This window comes from Phocoena sinus, chromosome 3 (genome assembly GCF_008692025.1).
Source record: "Phocoena sinus isolate mPhoSin1 chromosome 3, mPhoSin1.pri, whole genome shotgun sequence".
Taxonomy (NCBI): domain Eukaryota; kingdom Metazoa; phylum Chordata; class Mammalia; order Artiodactyla; family Phocoenidae; genus Phocoena; species Phocoena sinus.
In genome coordinates this window covers 131,299,379-131,307,537 of record NC_045765.1, presented here as the reverse complement: position 1 = coordinate 131,307,537, position 8,159 = coordinate 131,299,379, and the positions used below count along the sequence as shown (strand labels likewise).

At 41.4% G+C, this 8,159-nt stretch overlaps 1 non-coding gene across 1 annotated transcript; it reads right to left on the bottom strand.

Annotated features, from left to right (window-relative positions):
• Positions 1–7,180: 7,180 nt before the first annotated feature.
• Positions 7,181–7,308, bottom strand: LOC116752433. The gene has a single exon (XR_004349503.1). It is a non-coding gene; the product is annotated as a small nucleolar RNA SNORA76 (small nucleolar RNA).
• Between the last annotated feature and the right edge of the window lie 851 nt (positions 7,309–8,159).

Genomic DNA, 8,159 nt, shown 5'->3' with positions numbered 1-8,159 from the left:
CCTTTTTCTTACCCTTGAGTCATCAATAATATCTTTTAAAAGATACAGCCTGGCCAAGCAGTTCTATGAGGAATTAAGGGAAAGGATATGTTTACTTGTGGCCCAGAGAAATAAAAGGGCAACAATGGGAGGAGTTGGGGAGGGGCATCCAGAACTACAGGCACAGTGGCTAGAAGCTTAGCAAAGAGGAAGTTTTCCCCCAGGTAACTGCAAAGACACAGATGTAGTGGGACCTGATGAGGTGACACCTGCCAGCCAATCCCCCAGAACCTTGAAAAGAAGTGGAGGTCCTGCTCTCACCAAGTGGGAACATTCACCCAGTAGCAGATTTAATATAATCTACTTTATATACTCAAACAAGTGAGACCGAAGAGTTATTTGGTCTGCACCCATTGTATAGTTGAGTAAACTTAGACTTAGGGGTGATGACAGCAATAACAGCCAATAGTAATAGCCAATAAATAACAGAGCTGGCATCTGCACCATGTTGGACTGACCTCAAAATCTATACTATGTTTACTAAAGGGGAAGGGAGGATTCTGAAAAAATGTGTGGAGGACTAGGCAGATTTAGTCAGACACTATGAATAGTATGAGAGGAAACTTTAGAAACTGAACACTCCAATGGTGCTACCTGCTAAGAAGCCTGCAAGTGGAGACCCAGAGAACTGGGAAGAGGCAGAAGTATCTTTTGCCAGGGAGTGACTGGCCAAGTGACCAAGACAGAGCTAAGTCATGTGATCACTAAACATGGGCAGTCACACATGTTGCTTCAAAAATGATGATAGTCCATTACACAGCGTCCACTGAATGCACTCAAAGTTCACAATTCTAGAGGGAAAACTGAGAAAGTAAAAAGCACAGTGTCCAGCAAGATTGCTGCTTGGCAAGTGAACCCACAAGAGTTTTGATGGCCACGTCTCTCAGCCTAACCTAAAACTGGCCATGGGCCACATCTTCAATGTAGAGAGAAAACTTCTTTGAGTCAGTCAGTGCCAGTTACACTGTGCCAGCGTCCCGGATACACCACTTCCTGTGTGTCTCAGTGTGCTGGTCTGCCTGCAGAGGAGGAAAGAGACCCCACCAAATGCTGGGGTGATGCCTCAGTCTTTGAGATGACCCCGAGGTCTCACTGAAAGTGTGATGTAAGTGCAATGCCCTTGAAAGCACTGAGTCAGTGGTATACTGGTAAATGGTTAGCAACAGGCTGGCCCTTAAGGGGAAAAGCCCTAATTTATAGTGTTTGCCAATTTCTGTGGTATAGATAATCCACCATAGCTGATTTCAAACAACCAATGTGACATCACTGAACATGGAGTTAAGAGATGCACAGTAGTCCATCCTTATATAGCACAGATATGACTGAAATAAAATATCTCAAAAGCACAGATATTAATAGAACACCGTAAAATGATTAAGTGATGAGTTTAGAGTATTATCTTTATTTTATATAATTTATTTAATTGCAAGTTTATCTAATTTAATTTTTAATATTGCCTGTGTTTAACAACTGGCTTGCAACTTTCCTGAAAATTTAACAATTGGCTTTTGTGAGCTGGTATAAGCCAGAACCAGTATCCTTTTGAGCCAGTGTTTTCTTTTATGGACAAATATTGACTGAAAGGTGAAATTGTAAAAGGATGGGCATTTTACAAAGAGATAAAATATCCAAGGAGGTAAGGTATTTGTTTTTGTTTTTTACTTATGCTATATCAGAATAGGTTTGTTATATCGTTTTACTTAATGTTTTGTCAGATTGTGATTTCTCTCCTCTATTGAGCCTTCTACGGAATATATCAAAGGCCTAACCCAGTCTTCCATATGCTTCCATTATAATAAAATATAATAGGTGCCATCTTTACAGTTTTATCTGTCTCAAAGACAACATGAATGGGGGACGGGAGATGGATGGGGGAAGATTGTAGTTAAAGAAGATAAACTGGTGGTTTAACACCACTTCACTGCCAACAAACTCTATATTAAATTTAATGCTGCTCCCAAGATCAAAGAGGTAGACGGACACATGTAGAAATCAGCAGGATACACTGGAGCAATTAAAGATCAAAGATATGGATAATCCCTGCCCTTGAGGATTTTTGTTCAGGGATGTGTCCCTAGTGTCCAACACAGTACCAAGCAGATACACAATGGTATCTGGTGCTCACTCACTGGCCGTTGGTTCTCCCATCCTCCAGAAGCAAGCTCAGTGCTCCAATGCAGAGAGACCTATCTAAAGAAGGAATTGCCGAGCAATATGAACATATCCTATGGGAATTCAGTGCCTTGCTGCATTGTCCAGAGTTCTAAGGAAGGGCTTCTTAGGAATATTTATATTGCTGGAAGAGTTACAGGAGTTTACAAATTGTAGACCTCACCTCCAAACCTCCATCAATTATTAAGGAAAATCAATTTACTACCACCTGTTTTGTAACAACCAAATACCACACTAAGGTCAGTTTCTCCTTAAATTGTTAATGGCTTCACTTATGATGGGTTCAGCTTCTCTGAGAAAATCTTCAGATTGGTTTGTAGGATTCTTGGTCACCAACTAAATCTAACCTTCATCTGGCCCCAAAGCTTTAGGGGAAATTGTATTTCTCATCAGAAGCTACCTCCTCAGAGTCTGCCTTTTTCCCCTGGACAGGATCCCCTTCCTTGAGCTCCTGGCTATAAATTTCATCTGAAATTAAAAATTTTTAGTGAGTCTGTGGTGAAACAGTAAGACTGCCAGTAGCACTCAAAAAATTAAAAACAACTCCTTGACCACATACTTTTCATGTTCCGCATAAATCCTCACTTAAGACATACAGAGTACGCAACTTATGGCAAATCATGTTCTCACTTAACTAGAAGTAATTTGCCCAGGAGTTGTTAAATCATCTTCCTTCTTGACACTCATGAAAGTACTATTTGGAAATAGGGATTTCAAAGAATGGCCGATCAAACAAAATTTTAAATATTTCCCATTAGAAAGCTATAGACTTGGGGCTTCCCTGGTGGCGCAGTGGTTGAGAGTCCGCCTGCCGATGCAGGGGACACGGGTTTGTGCTGTGGTCCGGGAAGATCCCACATGCCGCGGAGCGGCTGGGCCCGTGAGCCATGGCCGCTGAGCCTGCGCGTCCGGAGCCTGTGCTCCGCAACGGGAGAGGCCACGGCAGTGAGAGGCCCGCGTACCGAAAAAAAAAAAAAAAAAAAGAAAGGTATAGACTTGACGGGGTGAAATTTCACAAATGAGACTCTCAGCACAAAAAGAAAAGGCCATAAATATTTCTCTACATATGTAAAGCAAGGAAAATAGAACTTCAAGTTCCACTCACCTTTTAAGATTAAGCATAGCTGGAAACAATAATATACCCAGGAATAAGCATGAAGCCATCTTTCCAAGGTAGGACATTGGAGGAATCTGAACCATTAAAGATAACCTAAGACATCTGTGAAAGACACAGGTTGTATTCTAAGGATAATAGAGACAAGACATTTTCAAATGTTGTATATAGCAGGATGATCAAAACCTTGAAATGTTCAAGGAAATTTTTTTATTACATATGTAAATAACTTCACAAGGAAAACACACATAGAATACGTCCACACACAAAAAAAAACCCTGTTTATATAAATGTATAATCAGTTCTGAAGGTTATTTTCACACAAGCATAATTTTAATCTAGTTATAGTCTTTTCATGTATCACTATTTTATAAACTGTTTATCATGTAACAACAAAGTCCACCTGGTCATCCATCATTGTAATGACTGTCGTAGGCTGGGTTCCTCCGGAAGCAGATGCTGAGACAGATGTGAATGCAAATAGCTTCTTTAGGAGGTGATTCCAAGAAGCACTCAGAAAACCAAGGAAGTGAGACAGGGAAGAATGCCAATGAGCAGGCTATCCCTGTGGGCAACCAGGGCTCAATACGCACTGGGGACCTTTGGAAGACAGTGTGGAACAAGCCTCGGAGTTAGCCCAACCAAGGAGGGAAGCAGTTGGGATATTTCTACACCAACCGCCATCAGTCATGGGTTGAGAACAGTTTCCAGGGGGTGTTAATTCCCCAACACCTCCAGGCTGCCCTGTTCATAGGCTGAGAGGGCGCCAACAGCTAGAGAAACCTCACAGGCAAAGATCTGTAGATGCCTGTGGTTGGAAGTTTTTGGTTAGAGAACATGAATAGGAAGTCCTGCAGGGCCCGAGAGCATCAGACACAGTAACTATGTGATATCTCATCACATTTCTATGGCATTGTTTTTCTATTTGCTTTGAGAAATACAAATTTAATTGTCCAAGTTTCAGAAGGAAGTCAGTCAGTGTAACATCCATGTGAAACTTAGAATAGGTACATGGTGAAAGAGATGCATTAAATTGTTTTGTAATCAATGCTGTGGAAAGCTAAGTAAATTATTATTATTCAAAAGGCATTCATTCACTTCACCTCCATTATGATAGCTAACATAAAAAAACAGAAAATAGCAAGTGTTGATAAGGATATGAAGAAATTGGAACACTTGTGCATTGCTGGTGGGAATGTAAAATGCAGTTGCTATGGAAAACAGTATAGCAGTTCCTCAAAAATTTAAAAATAGAATTATCCATATGATCCAGCAATTCCACTTCTGGGTATATACCCAAAATAATTGAAAGCAGGGACTCAAACAGATATTTATACACCCATGTTCACAACAGCCCAAGTGTCCATCAATGGATGAATAGGGAAACAAAATGTGGCATATACATATAAAGGAATATTATCCAGCCTTATAAAGGAAGGAAATTCTGACACAAGCTACAAAATGGATAAACCTTGAAAACATTATGTGAAGTGAAATAAGCGAGTCACAAAAGAATAAATTCTGTCTGGTTCAACTTATATGGGGTACCTAGAGTAGTCACATTCATAGAGACAGAAAGTAGACCAGTGGTTTCCAGAGACCGGGGGAGGGAGGAATGGGGAGTTACTATTTAATGGGCACAGCGTTTCAGTCTGGGAAGATGGAGAAAGTTCTGAAGATGGATGTGACTGAAGGTTGCAGAACAATGTGAACATAGTTAATACCACTGAACTGAACACTTAAAAATGGTTATAATGGTAAATGTTATTTTATGTATATTTTACCACAATTTTTTTAAATCCTGAAAATTTTTTTAAAATAACAAAGTGAACTATTATTCTATGCAGCAATATGGATGAATTTTTCAAAGATGTTCATTAATTTTCTCAACATCTTCCAAGCTGTATATACTTAGTTTCTGGAAATTAACATCTGGAACCTGTGAAAATATTTTAGCAAAAGCCACTCCAGGGCCCTCTGATGTTCTTCCCATCCTTACTCTAAATGTGTACACACCAAAGGTCTTCCTCATGCCAGAATAAAGGCAGTGCTAGATCCAAAACATGGAATGCTTTCACTTCAGCTCTTTCTCCAAGATACAGTTCACTTACAGCTGTGTGTTTCTAGGGTTTGTGCAAAGGAGCCAACTCACGAAACCAGGAGCTTTCAATACTCAGGAAGAGTTGGCAGCAGGGAACTACCAGCGGTGACTGTGTGGAGACCTGATTTGCCCGCCCCCTTTAGAATGGTTGTCAGAATCTGCTTAGGAAGCCATTAAGGCAGGCAGTTTTCAAGTTAGTCTTTTGGCAGGCTTCTCTCCTTGGCAGGATCCTAAAGACTCCAGGATGGAGGTAGCTTTTGTCCCTAACTCCTTTCTCTTTAGCACTAATTGAGGCAAGATTTGGGCCTGATACTGTCTTCCATATGATAGCGTGTTCTCAAAGGTGTAGGTGGTGGATGAGACAAAAGCTTCTAAATCGCTTTAAGTAACCTCATGCTCCCGCCAAACTGAATTGCTTGCTGTGCCCCAAACACTTTCCCACATCCCTGCATGTGTGCACGAGCCTCCCTTCAGAGGAAAGAGACACTTCTGCCCTCTATCCCCAACCTCTGTACATCCAAATCCAATCCTCTCCTCCACAATCCCTTGCCCAATGGCTAATTAGAGGTAATTTCTTCCTCTTCCAGAATTCCATAATGCTTTAGCAGTTCTCAGGTTTTTGCATTTGGCATTTTCTACCTTGTAATTTAGATATGATATTTCTATCTTATCTCCCTTACTAGACTCTAACTTCCTTTAAGACAAAGTCTATCTGATTTACCCTAGTACCCATTCCACACAGAACGTTAGTTCAGCATGTTTCCCATAATAGGAAGTCAGTAAATATCTCACAAATGAATGAGTAAACCAATGAATGAATGTAAGCATGAAATCCTACAAGAAAAGCCCAACAAGTCTGGGAAAAGCTGTGCCATTAACCATTTGTTTTTCAAATGCCCATGTTTCTGGCCGTGCCCTGACCCTCCACACTTCTGCAAGAAATACAGGCTATAATGGGAAGACATGTCATCATCTTCAAACCTCTGTCTCTACCCCTCGAGCCTCTGAAGCACCAGACAAGCAATAATTCCCATGGCCCTCTCTGCACACCCCCATCCCCATGCCTTACAGTCACTTCAAATCTGAGAGCCCAGATTCCTCCAGTTAAGGAGCCTGAGTATAGACCACAATTTTCCAGCTCTTCCCTGGAGCCCTATAGTTCCAAGAAGGTGAAGGGGCCACGAGGAGGAGACTGGGACGGCAAGGCCTTGGGAGCCACACACATACACATATACTCACATTGTCCTTCAGCAAGAGCAGCTCTGGTTTTCATCTATTTTATATTTTAGTTTTTCACAGAAGATTTCATGAAGAATAGAAGCTTCCCTGCTAAAATATAAGATATCTGAAAAACCTGGTGTAGCCCATGTACTTGGACTATGATCTCTAGGAGGGCAAGAGGTCAGAATTGTACCATTCATTACTGCCTCATGTCTGGCACAGTGCCATAAAATTAATTAGGAAGCATCTTGGTGGCACCAGGCATGAAGTGCCAATAACCCGTGTCCTGGTCCCAGCTCTAGTATGAACCAGTTGGGTAAGCCCCTTCTCTGAGCTTCAGTTTCCTCATTTTCAAAACAAGGGGAGGGCACAAAGAGAGGACACTCAAACTTACAACAAAGGCATAGGATATGCAGGACACTAAGTAACAGAGACTGCAGGATCCCCGACATATCCCAAAGAAATTTCAACCTTGGCTTTAAGGGCTGAGGCCTGAGTCACTGCAGTGCCTCACCCACTGGCAGCCCGGCGATGCCGGCTCCTAGTTAAAAGGGCCGGTGCCGTGGGGCCAGGTGGCCCCATTTATGCGCAAGTGCGGGCTCCGGCTCGGCAGTCTGACTCCAAAATGCCACGCACAGGCACGGCAGCGGCTCGAGGCTGCATGTTAGAAAATATATATATATATTTTTTTATATTAAGACATTGAGTTGTACTTTGAAGTGTTTGAGAAAAGAAGAATTTACCTGTACTTTTATATACATCTATTTTTATTTCATTATTAAAATTTTCAACTGTTTTAGCCAGCTTAGGCTAAGTCATGCTGCAGTAACAAATGATCTCAAACCTTGTTGATGACACAATAAAAGTTTATTTCTTGTTCGAAAACAAAACAAAACAAAAACCAAGGGATTTGTCCAGAAGATTCTAGAACACCACTGTCCAATAGAACTTTCTAAGAGGATGGAATGTTCTATATCTGTGCTACACAATATGGTAACCACCAACCATATATGAATAGTGAACATCTAAAATGTGGCTACTGAGACCAAGAAACTGGATTTTAAATTTTAATCAATTTAATTTAAATTTAAACAGCTATATGTGGTAATGGCTGCCATACTGGACAGCACAGCTCTAGAACATGATCTCCAAGAACTCTTTCAGCTCTGACATTCTAGAACTCTCTAAATAACCCTGCCACCACCTCACTACTCCCACCACCAGGCATTGTGATTACAAATCCCTCCCACTACCAAACACACACACACACACACACACACACACACACACACACTCACACACACACACACACACACACACACACACACACACACACACACGACATTGGATTCAAAGGACTAAAGTTAGCTGTCTTCCTCAAAATGAACAGTAGGTGGCTCCCTTACCCTGAAACATCCACTGCTGCAATTACCTCAGAAGCTTCGGTGATTAAAGCAGCTGTAAGACACAGGGATCTTAGATGGGCAAACTACCCAGAGCACCATAAGACAG